At 41.9% G+C, this 23,317-nt stretch overlaps 1 protein-coding gene across 4 annotated transcripts in view; it reads left to right on the plus strand.

The window, feature by feature from the left end:
* Positions 1 to 23,317, plus strand: part of Enox1 (ecto-NOX disulfide-thiol exchanger 1) — a 560,595-nt gene that overhangs the window by 198,001 nt on the left and 339,277 nt on the right. For all 4 annotated transcript variants that reach the window (XM_036199546.1, XM_036199549.1, XM_036199548.1 and 1 more), the window contains one exon: positions 18,513 to 18,610. The gene's annotated coding sequence lies outside the window, so the exon portion shown is untranslated. The remainder of the gene's footprint in view (positions 1 to 18,512; positions 18,611 to 23,317) is intronic.

The following is a 23,317-nucleotide window of genomic DNA, read 5'->3' on the forward strand; positions in this document are numbered from 1 at the left end:
CATGGAACTCACTCTATAGACCAGGCTGGCCTGAAACTCACAGAGATTTGCCTGCCTCTGCCTCCCAAGTGTTGGGATAAAAGGTGTGTACCACCACTGCCCAACTGATTGCTGTATTATTTTTTAAACAGTATGGCTCTTAGTGTGTTCAGATGTGTTTCTTCTATATCTAGTTTTTCAGAACTTTACCTGGACCTTCATGAAAAGTCATTTCTGTTTCTATTGAGATGCTATTGTGATTCTATCCTTCAGTCTATTTATACACTGTTTATTACATTTATTAGCTCAAACATGAAGAACCAGCCTCACATCCTTGAGATGAAACCAACTTGGCCATGATGGAGAATGTTCCTAATGTATTATTTTTTGTTTTGTTTTGTTTTGTTTTGGAAACAGGGATTCTCTGTGTCATTTCTGTTCCTGTCCTGGATCTCCCTCTGAAGCCCAGGCTGGCCTTGAACTCACAGAGATCCACCTGGCTCTGCCTCCGAGTGCTGGGATAAAAGGTGTGCACCACCACCACCTGGCTCATAATGTATTCTTAACATCAGTTTACAAGTATTTCATTGAGAATTTTTACATCTCTGGTCATCAGAGATATGTGTCTGGTTTTCTTTTTCTGTCGTGTCCTTGTCTGGTTTTCGCCATAGTTTATTATTAACTTCGCAGAATGAATGGGTAGTGTTCCTTCCTGGTGCATTTGCAGAAAAGTTAAAGAAGTGTTGGCGTTAACTCTTCCTTCAAAGCTTGGTGTAATCCTCCAGTCAAGCTTGTCCTGGAATTCTCTGTGTGGGGAGACTTAAATTCTGGTGCATTTCCATTGCTTTCTCAGTGGTCTGTTTAAGTTGTTTATAGTTTCTTGATCTGATTTTATAGTTCATATTTGCTTAGGAATTTATCCAACTTGTCTAGGTTTCCCAGCTTTGGGGAATATAAGAGTTCAAAAAATACTCTATGAATCTTTGGGTGGCACTAGAGGTCTGTTGTCACAGCTGCCTTGTCTTGTCTAATTTTATTACTGTGGGTCCTTTCCCTTGTTTTGGTTAGTTTAACTAGAGATCTGTGAACCATGTGTATCTTCTCAAATGACCAAATCTTTATTTGACTGATTGAACCTCTTTATTGTTCTTTTAGTATCTTATATCATTTATTTCTGCCCAAGTCTATTATTGATTGCTATGTCATGCATTTGTAGTGGGCTTCTTATTTTTCTAGATGTTTTCTTAGATTGCATCATTGTATTATTTATTCAATGTCTCTCTCTTTTTTTAATGAAAGCACTCATAGCTATGAATTTTCTTCTTAGAACTGCCTTATCTGTATCTGAGTTTGCTATCATTTTCATTTGGTTTTAGGAGTTTAAAAAGTTTTCTCTCTCTTTTTTATTAATGACCCTGTATTTTGTGGCTGGTATGGTGGCACAAGCCTTTAATCCTAGCACCTGGGAGGCAGAGGCAGATGGATCTCGGTGAGTTTGAGGTCAGCCTGGTCTATATAGTTTCAGGATAGCCAGGACTGCATAGTAAGACCCTCTGTGTCGCTGAAGTTTTCCTGGTCCTCCCTGGCCCACAGTCAGGACAAATCTCTCTCACCTGCCAGTCCCACAGCTGCTCAGACCCAGTCAAACACACAGAGACTTATATTACTTAAACTGTTTGGCCTAATGGCTTAGGATTCTTGGTATCTAGTTCTTACATCTTAAATTAACCCATTTCTATAAATCTATACCTTGACACATGGCTCGTGGCTTACTGGTATTTTTATGTTGCTACTCATGGCAACAGCTGGCAGTGTCTTCTTGCTTCAGCCTTCTACTTCTCAGCATTTTCCTCCTCCTTGTCCTGGCCAATCAGCATTTTATTTATCAATCAATCATAGCAACATATATTTACAGCATATAGGACACCCCACAGCACCTCTGTCAAAAACAAACAAAAAGGAAAAAGTGTATTGTTCTACCAGTATTTGTATAATTTTTTTTATTGTTCCTCTTGCTAATAGGAAAGGAATTGCTTTTTCCATTTTTGTATTTGTTAATGATTTTCTTGTGTCCCTAGAATATGATCAGCTTTAAAGAGTAGATATTGAGAATCATTTATCCCCTCTGTTGGATGAACTATTCTGCAAATATATGTTGACTTCAGCTGACCAATGTATAATTTAGCTTTGAAGTTGTTGGGGTTTATTTTGGCAATTTTTATTTTGTGAAGCCAATCTAAAGATGAGAGTTATTAAAAAGTCTTCATTAGATCATCACAAAAAATTCCACAGCTGGACATAATTCAGACATCAACAGATCATGGGGAGCCCAGCCCCAACATATACATTTTCATCACAGCTCCTGTTTCTGCGGCTTGGAGAACATCCTGGAAGAGTGGGGAGAAAGACTGTAAAGCCAGAACATGAGGCAGTCTGCTGTGCAGCAGTCTCTCCTAGAAATGACTGCACAGATAAAACCAGGACAGTATCAGTGGGCATGATAACAGGGAAAGGGGGAAATTTCTTGGAGTTCCATCCCCAAACAAAGTACTGGAGGCAACTACTGACTGCTTGGAGCAGAATTAGCCTCTCTCAGGGATAAGCCCTCCATGTTGGTGTCCAATACAGAGCAGTCAGTATTGAAACCATATACACACCACTAACAAAAACAGACCCAGCAGGTTGTATTCATATCTATTTTTGCATAGACATAAGTGCATATATGTAACAGTAACTCAAGGAAAAGGCTTTGAGAGTAGGGTGTCAGGGGAGGGGTTTGAGGGCATCTAGCTGGGAGGAGCTGGAGGGAAGAAAGGGAGAGGGGTGAAGGTAATATAATTTTATTACAATCAAAAACATATTTGAAAAGAAAAAAGTTTCCCATTGTTACTGCCTCAGGGCCTATCTGAACTTTCATGCCATTTATTGTTAGTTTTAAGAAATTGAGAGCCTACTTACCCCTTGGTGCATATTTACAACTGTCATATCTTCTTGGTGACTTATTGATATGCAGTGACCTTTTTTTTTCCTCTTCCAGATAGTTTTGGCCTGATGTGTACTCTCTCGGTCATGGGTGGACAGTGGCTTGTTTATGGCTCCCATTTGCTTGGTAGATGATTTTTAGCTTTTGACTCTCAGTGTTTTAATCTCTTTGCCACTGCCAGTGCAGTTCTCAAAGACAAGAGATAGCTAGACCTCGGTTTTCCTTCAGTCAGTCACTTTGTGCCCTTTACTCGGTGAATGGGAGCATCTGCGTTTAGGACTACTATTGAGATAGGTTGCTATTTCCTATGGGTTTTGTTTGTTTGTCTGTTTTTGTTTTTGGTTGTTTTCTGGTTGTTTGGATTACTGGTAGCCATTTTTCCTCTTTCCCTTTTAATATTAGGGGTTTACTGGATTGGAAACTATGGACTTCTTCCCAGGGCTCCTCTACCCACCTATTTATTCCTTTTAAAAAGGTAGAAGTTCTTATTCTCTTGTATGTGAAACCATCTTTCTTTCTCTGTGTATAATATCTCTTTAAGTGTCTTCCGCACTGCTGGCTTAGTTTTCATAAATAGTCCTTATTTGTGCTTGTTTTTTTAATATTTTTATTCTTCAATACTTTTAAGACATAACTTTTTGGGTATAATAATCTCTGTTGAAAGAGCTTGAAATATATTATCCCATGATTTCCTGGCTCTTAGGGTTGCTGATGAGAGATCTTATGGTATTGTGATGAATTTCTCTGATAGATGAGTTGGTGTTTTTCCCTTACAGTTTTAAGTGTTGTCTCTGCCCCCCCCCTCTCTCTTTTGCTCTTTGTTGGATTTTTAAAAAATGTTTTACCTGTGACAGGTCATGTGGAGGTTCTTTTCTAGTTGTGTATATTTGGATGCTCATTTCTTTCCCTCCATTTGGGAAATTTTCTTCTATCATTTCTTTCAACAAATTTCTTGTCTTTAGACTTTATTTTAGCTCCTTCTTCTACCTGCTGTGAGTTGTTTTTATGTGTTCAAAGAGATCCTAATTAGATTAAGTAAGTAGGGATGTAGAAAGGGCTAACGTGAGCTAACAGTGCTACAGAAAGGCTATTTGAACAGCAGTGAGGCTTAGAAAGGGGAAGGTGACCTTTCAGGGAACCTTTTAACAGGCTATTGTAGTACTTTAGATGTAAGTGATGGATGGATTATGAAGGAATACACCCATGTTTAAGGACACAGAGCTCTTCCATGTCCATTAACTGTTTCTTAAAACTTCACTTTATGGCATAACACAATTTATTCAATGGCTTTCTGAAATATAAATGTTTACTGTCTACACATGCGATAAGCACAGAGGATTTGACAGGCTTATACTAGCGGGTAATAGACATCATGAAAATCACCACCTTGAACTGTCTGCCATGCCCAGCCTTGTCATTCTTAAGTCAGACGTTTGGATAGCCAGCACCAAGAGATACAAATTAACTTTTGGATGAAATGGGTCTTGTGTTATCAATAAAATGAGTTTTTAAAACTTGATGGCTGTAGGCATGAAAATAAGAATGATATAATGATCACAAACTGGCAAATCTGTACAGGGACTTGACTTGCAGCAGTTGGAGAAACCTATGATACTGGAGTTTCGGATGCCCTTTGGAATGGAAGGATGCTGAGTGTGGAGTGGGTATCTCCTTCAGCGACTCTGTTTCAGGAGCTTGGCTCTTTCTTACTTGTGCAGGCCTTCTTCCTTAACCTTTCTTAACCTGCTTTGACTCTTTGAAGTTCAAGTAGAGTTGGTTCATCAAAGGAAAACATTTCTGAGCAGAGGTTGACGGACCGATACACTAGTTTGGTTGAAATCTGATTTTCTCCCATTTGGTGACCCGAATGATCAGGGAAGTCTCTGACTTTCTTGTGGGAACACCCTGGCATGGTTGCTGATCAACTTCTTTAGCACAGCTAGAATTTTAAGCCAGGTTTTGAGTGTTCTTACTGTATATCATTCTCCATCGGGAATATATGTGTCCTCGGCCTGTGTTTGTTCTAGAAGGTACCATGTATACCATGGTAAGGAAAAATGGCTTTTGAATTAGCCTTTCAAGGCAAAATATTTATCTGACAGCTTTTACCAAAATATGTGGCTCTAGTTATATGCCATCCTATCTAAGTCAACTTTATAAATAACTGTGCCACTTGTCAAAGAAGTGAGAAAAGAATGTTATCCTACCACAAAGGAAGATTCATTGCCTAGGGATTTTTCATATTATGTTTTTCAAGTACAATAGATCAAAATTTTTATAGCAGGGGAACATTTCTGTGGTTTTTAGAGGCCCAAAGTAAACATCTTTAAATGTCAGAATGCTTTAAAACCCAAACAGGCTGTATTCTCATTAGAGAGAAGCCTGGCTGGAATTCATAAATTGAAATATTCTGCCATAAAGTTTATTGTAAACAAGAAACCTAGAAAAGGCATGTGTGCTATTCCATGAATATCAAGCTTTGGGTTTTACATGCAAAAATATGGGCAGTTACATAATCAACCCCTGACTCGTTGCCGTGATTTACAGATCTACTTTTGAAATGCTGTTTCTCTTCCTTGTGGGGAGGAGCAGAGGAAGCACACGTTCAACACCGACCCCTGCCTTGGAAAGGATGCCTTTGCTCTTCAGGTCCTTTTGAAACATTTTGATCATTCATGATGCTCTTGCTCCTCCTTTTTGTAAGATTAATTAATTAATTAATTATCATGGCACAGCCAAACAGAAGTAAAATGATCTTTGAGAGTTACATTAATCATTTCAAGTAATTAAAAAATTTTAACAAAGCGCTTTAGGCAAGCAGTTTATTAGATACAATTTTGTTCATTTTAAAACATTAAATATTTAAAAGTATGCTAGAATAGCTAGATAAAAGGGAAAATGATAGAACTCATTGGGCTGAAGATCACATTATTTTTAAGACAATATTACAGGGAAAATGAGATTTTAAAAAAGAGCGCTGGGCTGGGGAGATGGCTCACTTGGTGAAGCCAGTGCCCTGCCAGCCTGGGGAAATGGCTGAGAATCCCCACAATGCACATAAATCTGAGTGAGATGGTCATATCTATAACCCTGTGGCCGGAGGGGAGGTGGGGACAGGAGAATCCTCAGAATCTCACAGGCCAGCTGGCCCAGGGTATGCAGTGGGGGTCAACAAAGGGACCCTGTTTTAAACAAGCTACATTGCACTCTGAACCCTTGACACATCCACACTTTACAAGAACACACACACACACACACACACACACACACACACACACACACACACACACATATACACGAATGCTGAGGGAGTTTCCTCAGTGATACAGCACTTGGAAAGCAAGCTCAAGGTGCTGAATTTCATGCCTGGCACTGGAAAAACAAACAGTGAATGCTGGTGTTGACCAAAAGCTCTCCATGCTGACATCCTATGTAAAGGCGTCTCTCTCGTGGTTTGTCTAAGTGCAGTGAGGATGTTCTGAGACCTTGTGGGTAAGATTTGCTTGCATGGTCCCCTCCTTGCCTCCAGGCACTGGGGTGTTAGGAGTCTGCACTTGTACTTTCTTTCCTTAGTCTATCGTGATTTTAAAATTTCTTGGGAAACCCAGTTGGCACTTGGCATGGAGGCGCTTTGTTCAAATTATGAATAAACAAATTGATGTCTTGGATAGAACAACACTTTTGCTTGGCTGTGTCTGCTTGCTCTGTATATTTTTATTTTAGATAGTCTGGACAAGGTCACTGGAAATATAATAGGTAGGGGTTTAGCCACAGGAATTCCAAATAACTTAACTCCAAAAATAATAATGACCTACCCTTTCATTTTACAGGAGTTTATACTTTGCAGATTCTTATAGATAAACATGAACATTTAAAATCTCTCATGTAAACTATAGACATGTTTCAGTAAATTATTGAACTCATTAAAGAGCTAGACTATGTTAGCATTCCATCATGATAATGACATTCCTGAGACAAATTAGCTTGTTGAGGGGAAAAAATGCTTCTCTGGGATCACAGTTCTGGAGATGTTAATCCATGCCTTGTTGAACCTGTTGTTTGGCACCTGTGGTGAGACAGAACATCTGGCAGAAGTCTAAGGTACCACACAGTCTCACATCTGGAGCCAGGGGAACAAACACACAGAATATAGAAAGAACATGTCCTCAAGGATCTAACCTTCCCACGGGACCCCACATCTCGTGGTTCCTGCCAGCTCTCCTCCATGCCAGCCTGGGGGCCAGTCTTTCCTGCACGGGTCTTGGGGAAACAGTCAGCATCTGCATTGCAGTCTGTACCTGTCTTCTGAGAGTGGAGACAGTAGCTGCAGTAGCTGCTACCTGTTCTCCTCAGCTGATAGAGTCTGGAGAGCTCAGTTCTTAAGTTCTGGCCTTGCTTGTTTTCCTTCAGAAATACTAATTTGTTCCCCAAATATCCCAGTTACCTTTGTATTGCTTCAGCTGCAAGGACATTTTTTTTCAAATTACATCCTAACAGAAGAGAGACGTGACATTGACATTGAGAATAACAATTTGTATATACTAAAACCATAAATAATATATGTTTATTTATCCTAGGTATTCATCTTTCTTGAAGATCAAGTAGAATGAAATTTATGTGATTAAGCAGCTACAAAATTCATGTGCCTCTTCACTGGTGGTTTTCTTTTTAAAAATTGCTATATTTGAAATCTTGAAAACACCTGGAATTTGTAAAGAGTAAAATTTTGTTCCTTGTAAGTGTGGACCAGTCAACCTTTTTGAGGAAGCGTGGACCAGTCAACCTTTTTGAGGAAGCATTATGGTGGCCGTAAAGATTGCTCAGTGTTTACAAGCATGTAACTGCTCTTGCAGAGGACCCAGGTTCGGTTCCCAGCACCCACACAGGCCAGTTCCTAACAGCCTAGATAACTCCAGTTTCAGGTGTACCAATACTCTCTTCTGGCTTCTGTGGATGGACGACTGTACTTACATGTGCACACACATAATAAAAAAGAAAATAAAATCTTTTTAAAAAGAGAAGGCAACATGACTTCCTAGATTTTACTATATTTAAAAAGTTTTTAAAATCTATTGTCAAATACCAACTGGCACATTAATTCATGGTAATAAATAACAAATGGAAAACACATGTAAATGCTGACATCCCCAGGGCAACTTATTTACATCAGAATTTGTATTAGAAAGCAAAATTTTAACACCAAAATGTGCAGTTGAAACTTGGCTCAAGAAAACAGGCAGTTCTTAAATTTCCAATCACAATGACCACCAGTCATATGGTATTGCTTCTGTAATATGCTTGGTTATTAACATTTAAAAAAGAAGATCAACCAATGAGACAGAAAAAAAAAAAAAAATTCCTTAAAAGGTGAGAGTCATTGTCTGTGGTTTTATTTTTGGCGAGATCCCAGGGTCCTTGCCTGAGGTTGTTGTTCACATATTTAAATGTCAATCTGGGAGAGTAGGTGGTGTTCCAGCCCCTCCATGGCTTCCTGTGGTCTTCCTTTGCTGGACCCTCCCTTCTGTGATTTGTTCTTGTCTCAAGTGATTTCATCCACTACACCAACTTGAAAATTCTAAAGAAACCTGAAGCAGATTTTTTCCCCCTTAACAATAAAATTCTTTTTGACAAGTGCAGAAATTTCTCAGCCCAAGTTCCCAAAGAGCTATCCTATTGGTGCTAAAGCCAGAAGCCCCAGTGACTGCCTGTATGGAACCCCTTCGCTTTTCCTTTCAATGAGCACTGGGATCTTAAGGGCCTGTACAGAGAGAGTGCCCAGGCCACAGAACCTCTGAAGACCAAGAAGCCTCCCTTAGTTTGTCCCAAGTGCAGGGCAATGGTCATAGCTCTCACAGCACATAGGAAGAGGAAGGGCTCACTACTAAAGTTGGAATGTTTTTAGCCAGTGTTGCATTTACCTCCCACACACTCTACTCCAGCCTGGCTAACCCCCTTTGTTCCTTTCCCAGCCTTAGGCCCTGCTCTTTGGTTCCTCTCTGTTGGGGGGCTTCTCTTCTAAGCCATCAGTCCATGTATGACTTACTCAAAGAAGTCTCCCCACCTGGGACAATGACCAGAGCTCTGCGCCATGCCCTGTCTCTTCCTCTACTCTTCTTGGCCACACTAAAGTGGAAGCTCCTAGAGAGTGGAGACCTTGCTGCTCTTCACTCACCTTTTGCTCCCTGGCAGCAGAGCTGGTGGTAGCATTCATTGGATGCAACTGAGAAACTGTATCCAAACAGCATCAGGACCGCCGTCCTGGTGTGACGAGGGGCCGCAGTGACCAATTTGCAGGGTCCTCCAGACTTTGCAGCGGGGTTTCTGTGGGACAGGCTTTTGAAATATTCTTCTGATTAAACTTCAGGGAACAGCGTTCCTTTATAAATTCAAGATTAGCTGTTCTGAATAGCAGCTGATTCCATTTCCTAGTTGAGAGGCAAGAATAAATAAACATTGCATTATTAAAACAAATAGAACGCCTCCAAGAGGTTAACTTCTTGGCCATCTACACATCTCAGGAAAGCCCCTTCTGTCCAGAGGCACTCAGGGAAGGTTAGAGGTCAGGCCGTATTTCTGTTGAGAATCTTCTGGCTTTAAAGGCATACCACTCTTTGCTTATTTAAAGCCTCTTCATTCAGGTCCTGTCAACTCCTTCCTGTATTTCTTGACTGCCCCTTTAGGACCCATTTCCATGGCTTGTGGTACATCCATGTCTGTCTTAAAGCCTGTTAGACACCATCACACTCTAATTTGTGTTGTTTGTATTTGTGATTATTATACTTACAGACTGCATTTATTTGAAACTCACATGGACTTCTCAGGGCTCCTCTCTGCATACCTTCTATTACCTACAGCAGACCTGCCAGGTTGCTGCTTTCACCTCTCTGTCACCTGAACCTCTCCCCATCCTGTGGATGATGACTGTGAGGCCACAGAGGTAATACTTACCCACGTAGAGACTCAGAGGCTGAGATGAAGCTTGCAGCCTACCTGTAAGACCCTACTACACTTCTCACTTGCTCTCAAGCACAGAGCAGGAGAGCTCCTTGCTGCCTGGGCTGCTTCCTTGGCATTCTTTGCATGCTAGCCTCAGGTGTCATGAGTGTCCTGCACAGAGCACAGCCCTGTAGATGAGAGGGCCAGCACACTGAACCCTAAGGTAGGAGGCCTGACTCATCACTTGGGAGACACAAAGGTAATCCTAGGTACTTCTAGATCTGCCCTTTGGTTACATGCTTGGTAGGGAAGGTGGAAAAGAAAGATATGGCTTAGTAACTTTTGCGTGACTTGCAGGTAGAAGGAGCAAGGACTTTGCTTCTGGACTGTAACAAGTGGTTGCCAGGGAGTGAGGGGACACTGTACAGAGGGTGCTGTGACTATATAAAACTTAGGAGAATTTCACTACTAAATTCTGGCGACCTTGTTGCAAACGACAAACATAATACCTGGTCAGAGCATATCGTGGTTGGGGTTTATAGTAACTGCTTCATTGTTCAAATGCCTTTAAGGTGCTCAAGGAGCAGCTTTTAGTAGGTAAGAGCACCTGATGTACAAGCATGAGGACCTGGGTTTGCAGCCACACAGAAAGTGAGGTGTGGCCACATTACACATGTAACCCCAGCCTTGTAGAGGGCAGAGACAGGAGAATCTCTGCAGCTTGCTGGTCACTACCAGCTTGTTCCAGTTACTGTAAGAAACTCTGCCTCACAGAAATAAGGTGGCCCATTATAGAGCAGAATATCAGATATCTTCCTTTGGTCTCAGATTGTATACATGGGTATGCACCTGTATGCAGGTGTAGCCACATGCACACATTGAACGTGCATGCATTGAACACAAACACATATAACCACAAATAAAATGCCTTCAAGTCTAGAAGATTATCCCCACTCCTAACCAAACTGAAGCTGTAGTCAAAGGGAAATTAAGAAAAAGACTTTGTTGTACCTGCGACAGGTTGATTACTTTGAAAGAGGGCTCAAATGTGATAAAAAAATCCGTCAGTTCAACAGAAGAAAATAAGAATAGGAATGCACAGTTCAAAGGAAAAGCTAGTATCTAAAAAAAAAAAAAATGCCTTAGTGATAGAAACAAAATTGAAATTTAAAAGACAGTATTTTTGATTGTCAACTGACGACAGCTTAAGCTGTTGGTGAGGAAGATGGCTCAGACCTGCTGCTCCTGTGGAGGACCTGGGTTCCATTCCCAGCACCCAGATGGCTCACAGCCACCTGTAACCTCCCTTGCAATCAATGTAGTGCCCTCTTCTGGCCTTCGCAGGCACTGCACTCATGTGGTGGTTACAGTACATTCAGGCAAAACACTAGCACACATAAAATAAACATCAATAAATCTGAAACTATTGATTCCATTTCATAATAATAATCTGCCACACTGTTGGAAGGAATGCCTATTGGGAAAATAATTTTGAAGGCGCTTAGTTGCATTTATCCCAACTATATACTTATAACTGCACTATAGCATTTTGCATATTTTCTGTAATGGTCAAGACTTGGAAGAAATCTAAAAGTGTACCAGTGAGAACACAGAGGACGTAGTATATCTCTTCAGCACGATTGGTGTCACATTGCATTAATAAGACTTTCCCTGTGATGATAGATATCTAAGAAACCATTTAAAAGGAACAATGATTTCTTAGGACTCAAGGTTTTGGAGGTTTCAGTCCAAGGTTGCTTGGACCCATCTCTGTGAGCCTGTGGTGAGACAGATCATCTTGATGGAGCGTGGAGCATATGGTGGAGAAGCAGAGATGTTCACCTCATGGCATTTGAGGAGTAGAGGGAAGAGAAGGTTCAGGGTCACGATATAGCTTTGCAAAGTATGCCCCAGGGACCTAGTTTTTTCAGCTCTGCCCACTTCTTACTTTACACTGCCTCCTGATAATGCCACCATCTTAATCCATGTAGGGATTAATCCATTGGTCAAATCACAGCCCTCAGTGTGTAAACACTTGCCCAAAGCTCATCATCTGCCAATCAAGCCTTCAAGACAAGAGTCTTGGGAGATATTTCATATTTAAATGCAACAGCCATAAGTAAAACAAAGTGGTCTATGATAAAGAGCATAAAGAGCAATGCTCCAGAAGTATTTTATGTAGTATAAGCATATGTAAGTGGAATAATAAATGCTTCCAAATAGTTTAAATAGGTACCAGCAGGTAGGCAGACTCCTAAATGTGCATTTATGTATGTTTGTTTGTAGAAGGCTGAACATAATGTTGTTTATGTTGATTATTTAGAAAGTTGAACTGGTGTGTAGTGCCATTTTTTTTTTTAATTAATTGACGTTTTTGGTTCCATCATATAATACTTCTAAGAGAAGCTCTAAGGTACGCATGAAGTACTGACAGATGAGATTTTATGCTTGTATTTCTAAAAAGTTAGTTAACAACAATTCTAATTTTCCATGGGGTCTCTACTCATTGGATGTTTTAATTCCTATTAGAAATCAAAATTTACCTGCAGTCTGTATTTTGCTAGGCTCCTCCACACAGGATTTTCCTTCCAATGTGGGTGTGGCTTTTTCTACTGTTTTACTCCTGATAACTCACCTGGGTGGGGATGGGGTGCAAACCTACACGTTGTCTGTGATTAGGCTCCCTGCTGCCTTGTTTATGGTCGGTTACCTAGGATTGTGGTAATTCACACATATAGCAGCAGCCGCATGTTTAAGGAAGTACTCATTTCCTTGGTTGGCCATTCTGCCTGAGAGACAAACTTGTGATCCATCCACTGAGTTTGACTTTCCTGTGAATTGCATATTGTCATCCATCCCCAGTATTAAGGAAAGCTGTGTGTGGAATACTGGATTCCAGTGCTGTTTGTCAGCAGCCAAAGTGCACATTTTCTCCTAGAAGAAACTGAGCACTGAGAATAAATGCTCGCGAGGGTGTGGGGGGCATTTAAATAGAATGCTTGTGTTTGGAGGGGCTGTTTGGTGACCCCTGTCCTTTGCACATTTGAGGGGTCAGCAGGCCAGAGGGCATGTCTCACTGAGTGCTGTTGACTGAGCCCTTGTCCCAGCCCAGCTGTATTCTGCAGGGACTGGCCAGTAGACCAGATGGGAATGAGTTTGCCAGATTTTGCTGAGGGGGACTTGCAATGCACTGGGAACATCCCTTGTATTAGATTTTTACCCTGTGTGTGGCCCCTTCTGGGTATCGACTCAAGTGGTTTCCAGAGAAGAGGAGCAAAAATCAGAAAGAAGTGTCTTCTAGTGTTGTTTGTGCCTCACCCTCTAGTAGAGGGAGTGTGGGAGAGAATATAAGTGGTAAAAAGAAAAACAAAACACAACAAAACCAAAACGCTTTATCACAAAGAAATGTCAGTCCGAAAACCCATGTTGGCTGGCTACTTAAAGGAGTCTGCTAGTTTCAAATCAAAACTAAGAGCTTTCTTATAACAGTATACCTCTCTTTAGTCCCTGTACCTCTTGTTGCCTTCCTGTGTAAATTGTGCCATAGTATTTCATTTGACTCTCCCGTAAATGTGAGTGTTGGGGAAACACAGGGAATGGTCCCGTTCATGGCAGTTGAAAAGTTAAAGTGCCTCCCTGTCACAGAGGCAACAGTTAGTAGGGGAAAGGCATTTGAGTGGCTGATTCACTGTGGCCTGGCAGCAAAGCGCTGAGCTGTCCCTGACACCAGCACAAACCCAGATCCATTCCAGAAACAGCCTGGCCCCTTCCAAGTACAGGGCTGAGTCGCTGGTCCAGCCTTGCCATGCCTCAAGGAAGTGAGCAGTGTGCTAATTGTTTTCCACTTAACTGCTGCTTGAACAAAGACACCCAGAGGGATAGTTGAGACTGGAGACCGCAGAATGCTCCTGGCCCGTCAAAAGCTGTCATCAGTGTGTTGGCTGGTGGTCTTTGTGCTGAAAGTTGTTATGGAGGACAGTGTCAGGGCAAACTGCATACTGAGCTGGTCACCTGACAAAGGTGTTTAGTGGTCTCTCTGAGTGAGCTTCTGGGCAGTTCATCTCCAGGCTGGTTTCCCAGAACCCAGAATGGACCACAGACACAGCCCTCCAAGCAGCATCGCACATACATACTTCTCATGTAGGGGTCTTCTCTCACCACCTCCAGCCTATTTTCGTGTGATACACTGTGGTGGGGCACTGGGCTGGGCCTCGATTTCCTGAAATTTATCATGTGGGAGATAGTGTGAATGTGCATGAGCATCAGTGACAGCTTGGTTTTGGTCCAGTGGTTTTGGCCTCTTGGCTGATGTCATCTCACCTTCTTGGTTTTCTACCTCCAGCCACATATAAGTTTTCTTCTTTAAGCCCAGGCTGCTGAACCTGGCGGGTGTCTGGCTATCAAGTGACTGAAGACACAGCCTTTGCTGGATGTGTGCCTCGTACCTAGCACCCATCTCTTCTTCCTGTTTGTTCCTCCCACGCAAGAGAACTTGTCTTATATTGTCAGTCATACCTGCTCTTGTAAAGGAATGTTTTCCCAAACAACCATCCTCCTGGTATTTCTTCCCTGAAGCTGCAGCTTGCTTCTTGCTCTTCAGAAAGCCATTTTCTATGATAAACAGACATTCTGTGAGTCAAAGATTCATTTATGGAAGTACGCCCCCACCCCCCATTCCCTGCATCCTCTGTCATCTCTTGGTCACAAATGAAATGCTCATTTGACTCTACTTCCTGTTCCGACTTGGAGCTGCAATAAGCAGCCATCTGACCTGCCACATCTCTTCCATCCTAAGAAAGAGGCTTGGGGCTTGAGACTCAGTCTACTCAATGTCCTAGCTTTTGGGGACCCGCTTGTCGTCTGCAGTGTCCATTCTCTCTGACTTGGGCTGTGTGCTTCCACATGGCTTCCATCAAGCTTCCTGTACCAATTGGAGTGTGTCCCCTTCCTCCCTTATTTCCTCAGGTCACAACCAGCTCATTTACCACCTCCCAAGAGCCCTCCCCCGATAGCCTGTAATAAAGATGTCTTTTGTAAATCTGCCATATCCCCCTGTTGACACATACGCGTATGTGGCACTTCCGATCGTCACCTTTTTATATCATAAGCCAAATCTTCAGCTAGTTAACTTTTTATGTGTGTATGCCTTCCTTAAGAGTGTCAACCTTTTCGAGATTAGAAACTTCTGGACTCTTTTAAAAACATATAATTACCATCAAGCCTGTCTAACATTTAAGTGCTTGAAAATATTTGTTCAACTAAAAAAGTCTTAATTAATCACAAATGAACATTGCGAGTTGCTTAGGGAGCTTGGCTTTCGTTTGGTGTTGATCTTCCAGCTGTGAGTCTTCTAAACACATCTTAAGACATGAGCTGTTCTCAGCTTTATCATCCCGAGGTTGGAGAGATCCCCAGTAAATGGAGCTCCCAAGAAAAACTATTTTAATTAAACACCACAAGTGCAAAGCAGAAGCGAGTCAAAATATTGTCTACCCTCTCCCATGCCATCTCAAGAAGTAAGGAGCTACAGCACCCCAAGGGAAAGGCTGATTTCCATGGCAACACTCTCTGCCAAATCCTTTTGGTTTTTGCTACATGTGAGAAAAGACAAATAGTCTTGAAGTTACAAAAGAAAACTGGACTGGCAAGCCTAGCAACTTCTTTTAGTTGTTTGCATGTTTTCCTGGGACCATCAAAGGCAATGGGCATGATTAAGGGGTTAGAGAAATTTACCGTTGTTCACCTCTCCTGACACAGTGAGAACTCACCCCGGGATGCTGCATACCATACAGTGAGCATCTCGCGCTGTCGGAGTGCTTTTCATTTTAGGAAATGGTACCCAAAGGGTGGGGATGTAAGAAGTGTGAGTGGAAGGTGGTAGAAAGCCTGAGAACTATTACCTGGGAGAGGAAGCTGATCGTGACCCCAGACCATCCTCTGCTTTGATTTCTCCACTCCTTGCAATCTCTAGAAAGCAGTATGTCATCCATAGCTGCAGTGGAGCAGATTCATACATATTTACTACTTGCAAATTAGAAAGTGCAGCCTGGAGAAGGGCTGTGCTCTTTGTCTTTCTACTTCTCTTCCCTCACTGATGATTCAGTGCTCTTTATGCACCCGGAATCCAGAGACCGCTTCAGGAACTTGTCATATTCCGTGTATACCAATAAGGTCTTTGTAATTTAAATAGAGTTTTATTTTCTAATTTGGAAGCTTATAGGGGAGACAGACTGGGGTTTTCTCTATCCTGTGTCAAGGCTTTGATGCAATGATTTATTAAGGTACCAGTCAAGATATTGATCCTGCTAATAGCTTCTGCCTGGCCTCACAATGTTTTACATTTTCCTTGTCTAAAAGACCATATTCCCTTTCTCCTCATCTGATTGACCATAAACGCTTCGGCCTTTCCTCAGTAATTATCTCACTCACTAAAGTAGTGGGTAAAAGTCAAGTATTTATAGACTAATTAGGGAAGTCAACATGTCTAAATGGAATGTTTTACAGAATATCAAGAAGTACCACACAGTGATGTGACATGAACAAGATTTGGTCCACAGAAGGCGAGGGTGAGAAGACAAACGGTCGAGAACATGCACACTCCTGGAGGCGGCTGTGACTTTTGTGACTGTTAGGGCTCAGCCAAAGCCATGCTCTCCTAATGCATTTTCCATGCGGCTTCTTACCTTGGGCGATTTTCCTTTTTATTTTTTGTTGTTGCTCATTTTTTTTCTTGTTTTTCTTTTTCTTCTTTTTAACTTATGAAAGCTTCCCGACTATACTAGCATGTTCTGAGTCTATTCCATATTTGTTCTCTTTAAGTGTGTGTGTGTGTGTGTGTGTGTGTGTGTGTGTGCGTGCCTGTGTTATAGATGTGCACTGTTTGCATGAATGCAGGAGCTTCTGGAAGCCAGAAGTAGGTATCAGATCGCCTAGAACTGGAGTTACAGGTAGTTGCAAATGGCCATGTGGATGCTGGGAATTTACCACCTCTGCCTCCCATCCTCTGCAAAAGCATTAGGTGCTCTTAACCTCTGGCCTGTTTGTTTAGCCCCAAGATTTGTTTTTTAGACTTTATTATCTCATGGTATGAATGGAATCATCAATAGCATTTAACTCTTGGTGGATAGATCTGATAAAGTGCAGGGAAGAGCCATTTTATTGCATGTAAAGCTCTTAGAAAATGTCTTGAAAGGTAGTAATTCTTGCCTGAGGTAAAAAGGGCTTGGTTCTGAAAACAGGCAGAGTGCCATTGGTGTAACAATAAATATATGGGTCTAGGAGTCGGGAAGCCTGGTTCAGGGTGCAGAGTAGACAGCTCAGCAGGTGAAGCGCCGATGACCTGGGTTCAGTCTTTGGGACTCATGAAAATGGGGCAGGAGAGAATTAACTTCATCATCCTCTGACTTTTACATGTGCCCCACAGCACATGCACACCAGCACTTTGCACACATAATACATATCATATATATATATATACACACATATATATATGTATATATATGCATGTCACACATACACACAAATGATAAATATACATGTATATATATATATGTGTGTGTGTATATATACATACATATATGTGTGTGTGTGTGTGTGTGTGTATAAATACTAAGGTAAGAAACCTGGTTTTCAGCCTGCATTTGTAACCAAGTCCGCATGTTCTTGCTGCCATATGTGTCTTGTTGGTGTTGGGGAGGTACCTATTTTCTTTGTTTTAAAACTAGAGATATAAAAACCATTATAAAAATCAAAGATGATAATGTTTGCTAAATTGCTTTGTAAATTGTATGGAACTAGAGAGAAGTCATTCTTTTAAAAAGCATTTCCTGGGCCTGGAGAGATGGCTCAGTGGTTAAGAGGACTGGATATCTTTCCAGAGGACCCGGATTCTCTTCCACCCACATGGCAGCTCACAGCTGTCTGAAACTGCAGTTCCAGGGGATCTGACGCCCTCACACAAACACACAGACACACATAGACACACAGACACACAGACACACAGACATACAGACACACATAGACATACAGACACACATAGACACACAGACACACAGACATACAGACACACATAGACATACAGACACACATAGACACACAGACACACATAGACACACATGTAAGTGGAACACCAGTGCACATAAGAGAAAAATAAATAAAAATTTACTTCTTTAAAAAGTAAAATAAAAAGCATTTCCAATGGCAATAAGGTCACTAAGGATTTCTTTCAAGGTAGGGGGCTTGCAGCCCTGGATACTGTTAAGTGAATACCAATGCTCCCTCTTTGTTCCTGTGTTTCTTCTGATCAAGTGGATACCTTTGCATCCTGTGTACTTTTTTGGAGAGGTGAAAAATTTTACAGGAGTCACAAATATGCAGGAATGTTTCATTATGTAGGGCCCATGTGCAATTGCTTCTGTGTTCCTCCCTACAGGTGACATTTGTGTCCTTGGACAGGTACTGTGTATTTTCGTTCAGTGTCTAGATTGAGAAACAAGAACAACAACAAAACCACGTCTGCCTTAAGTGACGATCACCAAGTCTTTCTCATAGCTGTGCCTTCTGATTGTTCATTGCCCCGAATGTCTTTAAACCCCCTCCTTCTCATTGTTTGCAGGACCTGACAACTTGCAAAATCAGAAGCCAAAGCAAAGAGTCCCCAAAGGGGACCGCAAGGGGGCCCAGCACCGGAAGTGAGCTGGTTCCCAAGAAGTGGTGAGTGTTACAAGCTTGGAGACAAGAGCTTTACTTCTGACCCCTCTCGGGGCAGCCAAGGGTCTAGCCCAGGCTGCCTGAAGAACTGTGCTTCCCTGCTCCCATCTTTGTGTACATGAGTTAGAATAATGGTGACCCTGCATTTACTGGACCCGTGTTGTTACTGCATAGATGACTCAGTGTCTGTTTCCCAGTTCAACATGGTTGATGGAGCAGGAGCCAGCCAGGCCTAAATCCAACAGTGCTGCTTACATTCAGTTGTGTTGCCATCATCTGTGTCTTGCTTATCACCATAGGCCTCACACCTGTGTTTAAGGACCAGAGGTGTCATTAGGTTGCCTGTGACTGCCCATATCTCCCATTTATAATACCATTCAATGTCCTTTCCTACCCCTTACAGGGTATCATAAGCTCCAGAGTTAAATTCTCTTTCTGGGCATTCCAAAAATACCTAGGTTTTGATGATGTTGATGGTGGTGGTGGTGATGGTGAATGATTCAGTCAGGACAAAATCACATCCCTAAACTAATTTATAATAAAGTTTCTCCTCCCCTAACTAAGGGTGTGTCTCTACTTTAAAGCTGAAAGTCTTCAAAATTTGCTATTTATTTGGCTGAAGTATGGTTTGTTTACACATTATCTTAGTGGAACACTGAAGCCCTAGTCTTATATTGATGTGTGTGAGATCAGGTAGATCTTATGCTTGGGTTGGTCCTTCCATTCGTAACTGGAAGGTTACAACCAGTCCTGACCTAGGCAGAAAGTATTATATCACCCTTATCATATTTATACTATTTACTTCCTCTCATCAAATACAGTCCCAGTGGCCATGATCTTAGTTGGGCCAATCCTGTAGGCAGTAACAATTTTAAGTGAATGGGAGGGGAGTTGAAGAGATGAACGGAGACGGAGGAGGGCAAAGGGCAGCCGGAGCTTAACCTTAGCCCCCAAAGTCTCTTCTGGCCCTGGGAGTTCGTGTAAATGAGAAAGAGAAAGGGCAAGAGTAAGGGCAAAAGGAAAAGCGAGAAGGCTCTTTGAATACAGTAAAAGGCTCCAGGCTAATAAATATGTTATGATGTGTTGTTTATCTCCCAGACTAGAGGTGAGCCCTTTCCTGTGGCTGCTACGGATTTCAAAAAACCGAATCAGCTTGTAGCCTCCCTTGTATTACCCCCTTCAGGACATCAGAGAAGCCTTCCTCAGTGAGGTTGAGGCTGTCCATGAATACTTCAGAGTTTTCTTTTTCAGCATTTGCCTCCCTCAGTCAGAACCCTCCAAGAGGGTTGGTGAGAGATCAGAAGTCTGTCAGAGTGACAGTGCTTGGGGCCTCGGCTCGTCCTACAGAGGATGGAGACTGGGATTTGAGCATCAGAGCATGGGGGAGAGTCAAAGACCAGGATAGAATACCCAGACAGGCCAGCAGGATGCTGAAATACAAGAGGGCGCAGAGTAAAATTTAGTTTCTAAAACTCAGCCTTCTGAGAAGAGAGAGAGAGAGAGAGAGAGAGAGAGAGAGAGAGAGAGAGAGAGAGAAGAATTGAAATGCCTCTAGCTTACTGAGTGTCCCTTAACTGGAAATGGCTTCACTCTGGAGCTCAGGGGCATCTGTGCTGGTCATGCTCGCCTGCTCTGCCTGAGACAGCCATGGAAGAGGCAGCTTAGGGAATCCCCAGTAGGCTAGAGCAGCACCTGTACCATCGGACAGGGGATCATTGAAATTGCTGTAAAGGTGCTGAGGGCTCTTCCGGGCTGTGGCCCTCCTCTCATCAAATACAGCCGCCAGGGATCGCAGCTTCTTAAACCTGTGACTAGCAAATCTGACTGCATCGCAGCGTAACTTTTTTGATAAAAGTGGCTTTGGTATATCAAAGTGCTCAGTAGCTTTGAGATATCTGGACCGTTATGAAATGCATACGCCACCACGTAATTGTTAGAGGACAAATAAGCCCCCAACCTGGTTTAATAGTTCCTTCCTGAAATCTTCTAACTGGCCACTGCCAGCTCTGTTCTGTTAGGAGTGAGTCCTTAGAGAAGGGTTGGAGAAAGCATTTCTTGAAGAGGTAAGATCTCCAATTTTACGTATATTAAAACCTTGGAAATAAAGTTTCTGAGATGGTTCAGTAGGTAAAGGTGCTTGGCATTTAGCCTGAGAATCTGGGTTTGAGTCCTGGTGCCCACATGGTAGAAAGAATCAGTTCTTGGCTATTTGACCTCCATGTGTTCACCTTGGCACACCTACCCAAAACATCGTGCATGAACACACATACTAATAATAAGTGAAAAAATTAAATAAAAATTCTCTTGGGGTGGTTTGAAAGAAAATGGAAATGTCACTATTAGGAGATGTGGCCTTGTTGGAGGAGGTGTCACTGTAGAGGTGGGCTTTGAGGTCCATATATGTTCAAGCCAAGCCCAGTGAGACAGACCATTTCCTCTTGCCTGCCTATCAAGTTGTAAAATTCTCCAGCACCATAATCTACCTGCATACTGCCATGTCCCACCATGCAGATAATGGACTGAACCACTGAACTTAAGCAAGTCACACTAATTAAATGTTTTTCTTGTACGAGTTGCTATGTTCATAGTGTCTCTTCATAGCAATGGAAACCCTATCTAAGACAGAAGTTGGTACTGGGAGTGGGGCATTGCTGTGATAGTCCTGACTATATAATATATATATATATATATATATATATATATATATATATATATATATATATAGTATATATACAGACTTTGGGAATTTGAGTTAGGAAATCAATGGAATGCTTTAAGCACTGCTTAATGGGCCATACCAGTAGGGGCATGGAAGACAGTGGTGCTGAGTGTGATTTGATGAACTGTGAGCCCTTGCTCAAGAGGTTATAGAGAAGATGAATATTAATATGTGGCCTAGAGATTGTTCTTGTGATGTTTTGGTGAGGAATCTGGCTGCTTTTTTGCCCTTGTCCAAAGAGTCTGCCTCAGACTAAAGTGGATAGTTTTGGGTTAGTTCCTTCGGCAGAGGAAATCTCAAAACAGCCTAATATAGACTTTGATCTATGGTGATTAGTATTAACTCTGATGAAGATTTATAATGAAAAGAAGCAAGCTGAGCAAGTAAAAATACAAAATATACAGATTGAGAAAAGGGACACAGGAAGCAGAATAGAATTAAATCCTGTGTTCAAGGAGATAAACAAATTAAGAAATGGAATAAAGGGAGTGGTGACCTCAGGGCAAGATCCCATCCAGCTAAGTTTCCCACTTGGGAAAAGGAATTAAAGAAAAGCTTAGAGCTGGGTGTGGTGGTACATACCTTTAAACCCAGCACTGGGATGGCAGAGGCTGAGTTTGAGGCCAGCCTGGTCTACAGAGCTTGTTTCAGGACAGCCAGGCTTACCCAGTGAAGGACGGACAGAAAGCTGGTGGAAATGTAATTGAATGAGGGGCCCATGTTCCAGCCCCAGCAAGCAGCAGAACTTGGCAGAATCAGCCATGTGGTTTTGTAGTTAAGGATAGAAGGAAGGGGCTATGGAATTTGCCTCCATGTCTAAGGAAAGCCATTGAAGCCAAGCATGTATCAGGGGTGTCCTTGAATGGAGACTGAGAGAGGCCATTGCATGAAGCTGGAAGTTTGAAGCCTGGATTGCCTTAGAGTTCTTAAGATGTTAGAGATGCCAGAGCTATGAGATACCTTCCAAGGAAAGCTGCTAACAGGGAGTGGAACCAGTCCAAGAGAAAGAAATGTGTTGCAGTCAACAAAGCTGACTGGAGTTGGAGATCTGAAGAGAGTTTTGACATCAGACATGGAGATGCAGAGTTTGGAGTTTGCCCAGCTGGTTTTAGGTCTTGCTTTGGTCCAGTATTTCCTCACTAGGCTCCCTTACCTATATTTTGGAATGGTAAAGTAGATCCTGTGTCATTATATGTTGGAAGTATTTTATCTGCTTTTTGATTTTGATTTTATAGATTACAATTAGAGATCGCATGAATTTTAGAAGAGACTTTGAACTTGAGACTTTTACTTAAGTTTGAGACTGTTATAGACTATGGTGACTTTTGCAGTTGGCTTGAATGCATTTTTGCATTATGATGTAGCTATAAACCTGTGGGGGCCAGAAAGTGGAATGTGGTGATTTGAAAGAAAATGACCTCCAAAGGGAGTGGCACTTTTTGGAGGTGTAGCCTTGTTGGAGTAGGTGTGGCCTTATTGAAGGAAGAGCATCACTGTGGAATTGGGCTTTGAGGTCTCATATATGTTTAAGCCATACCCAGTGAGACAGACCATTTCCTATTGCTTGCCTATCAAAATGTAAAATTCTCCAGCACCATGTCTGCCTACACACTGCCGTACTCCCAGCCATGATGATACTGGACTAAACCTCTGAAACTGTAAGCTGCCACCACAATGAAACATTTTCCTTTTTAAGAGTTGTTGTGGCTATGGTGTCTCTTCACAGCAATAGAAACCCTAGCTAAGACACTTGACTATGGTGATTCAGGGATTCCAGAACTGTTACTGAAATACAGCAGAATTACAGCGGCAGACTATTTTCTAACCATTATGGATTACTTATGATCTAACTCACAAAAAATCAGGAGCCATATTTTGTGATATGAAAGCCTTGCTTGGATAGTACAAACTGATGGTTTAAATTACTGTTGTAATATCTCAAATGGTTTATTGAACCCAGATAGTTAATTCTTCTAAGGCAATACAAAGCA

Source organism: Onychomys torridus, chromosome 9 (assembly GCF_903995425.1).
Source record: "Onychomys torridus chromosome 9, mOncTor1.1, whole genome shotgun sequence".
NCBI lineage: Eukaryota > Metazoa > Chordata > Mammalia > Rodentia > Cricetidae > Onychomys > Onychomys torridus.